Here is a 2,229-nt window from a genome sequence, read left to right as displayed (position 1 = left end):
TCCAGCTCTACACCTTGTTATCTCGATGAAACTGGTAATTTGTTAAGGAAGAGGAGACATCAAAGAGACCAAACATTTTCTTGAGGAACTGTGGGGAGGGCTCGTACGTCTTTCCCATAAGGAGTGTTGGAAAAGACACTTACTTTTCCAAGTTGCCAGCTTTCTCTTCCCTCGTATCGCCAGCTGGGAAACCTGCGCAATGGCAGTGATCTTGAAATTGGGCTCCAAATAACATTGTGAATGGCTAATTTAAATATGTAAATGAAATGTCTTACCTCGCTGCTGTGACTAATTCAAATGCCATAAAATTAAAATTTTACTATTTAAAAATAGTAGAAGAGAATACAGTTTAATTAACAGGGAGGTAATGGACTAGTGGTGTTGTCACTGGATTATTAATCTAGAGACACAACTAATGTTCTGGGGACTCAGATTCGAATCTTGCCATGGCAAATGGTGGAATTTGATTTCAGTCCACATCTGGAATTAAGAGTTAACAATGACTAAGAATCCATTGTCAGTTGTTGGAAAAATGCATCTGGTTCACTAAGGATCTTTAGGGTCATCCAGACCTACAGCAATGTGGTTGACTCTAATTGTCCTCTGGGCTGTAAATGCTGGTCCAGCCAGTGACACCCTCATCCCATGAATGAATAATAAAAAAATTAACTGTTGTTTTACTTTATCATTTTAAATATTAGATTTTTCTATGTATAATGAATGAATGATCTGTTCATAGTTTTGACTAAAATATTGTGAATTAGTTTTCTGATTCTCTTTTTGGAAATATCTCAAAAATCAAAGGAAGTAGAGTAATAATACAAAATTTTGATAAAATAATTTTAAATAAAATAAAAGTTTGATACAAAAATCATAAAAACTAAGTAAGCATCATCATTTTTTTCAAGCAAGTTACAGATGAGCAACAAATTTTTGCTTTGTCAGAGATGCTCACCACCCAGAGAAGAATAAAATAAACCACACAGAGTAGAGCTGGAACAAGTCAAAAAAGATAATGGGAAACAAAATACAAATAAGCAGAAAGGATTGATAGGAAAACAAGATGCTACAATTCTGAATTAAGACACAAAAAAACCAATAGACTTAAAGGGTTGACAACATCAATGGAGAGAAACAGTTAGTAGGCCGATATATAAAAACAGTGAAACGTTGATTTCTGCAAGTCTTACGGAAAGTTTCTCTCCATGAGTTGTCGCAAGTTATCACATGCAATTCTCTGCTGCTCACCTTATTATGGTTGTACAGTGCCTCGATGATGTCACGCACATGTTTTGTCTGTTTTCTAGCAGTGGAAGGACTTGCCACTGCCAAAACATTCCATGATTTCTGGCACTATTTTTGAAGCCCAGCTGTGTAACAGAATAATTGTTACCAGCCATGAATAGCCCTCACTTTGCTGATAATTGGATGGAAACTAAAAACATCAGCTTTTGAGGTCATGTAAGTGCATAGGTGACTCTTCTTTGGAAATAGAACCTAATATCAGAAAAGTATTGCCTGCCTGATCAACTGTCAAGAATGAAGCTCTTTAGTGACTACCGGCCTTTAGCGGAGATAGTAAGAACTGCAGATGCTGGAGTCAGAGATAACACAGTGTGGAGCTGGAGAAACACAGCAGGCCAGGCAGCATCAGAGGAGCAGAAAAGTTGTCGTTTTGGATCGGGACCCTTCTTCAAGGGTCCCGACCCAAAACGTCAACTTTCCTGCTCCTCTGATGCTGCCTGGACTGCTGCCCTTAGCAGTATATTGTGTTAGAACTGTGTCTAAAGGAGTGCTACTTTTTCTAAAACCCCTAGCATAGAATACCATTTTGTCATTGTGGAATGTGTTCAAAAACAACTATTATGTTGAAAGCTTTCAAAGAGTTGAAATCATTCATTTTTATTGAACAACAGGAAAAGCAAAGAAAAACAAATCAAAAGAGACGTTTGCTTCTGGGATTAAACAGGGTCTGCTTACCTATTGTGCAACAACAAGTTTACAGTCAATGAAAGATCACTTCACCCAACTTGCATCAATTTGAAGTCAATTAAATCCTGTCTAATTTGTTTCTCCCAACACTGCAACATTCCACCATGCTGAAGGTGATGTTCTTCCTGTTCCATGTTTTCATCCTTCTGCTCAGAAGACGCTTTGTTCTCCCAGCTTTTCAACATCCATCACAACTTCTCTTTTTTTACTCCAGTTGTGCATGACGTAGCATGCAAG

This window comes from Rhincodon typus, chromosome 1 (assembly GCF_021869965.1).
Source record: "Rhincodon typus isolate 14 chromosome 1, sRhiTyp1.1, whole genome shotgun sequence".
Lineage (NCBI taxonomy): Eukaryota > Metazoa > Chordata > Chondrichthyes > Orectolobiformes > Rhincodontidae > Rhincodon > Rhincodon typus.
The sequence above is the reverse complement of the archived record's forward strand: the minus strand, read 5'-3'. Positions refer to the sequence as shown.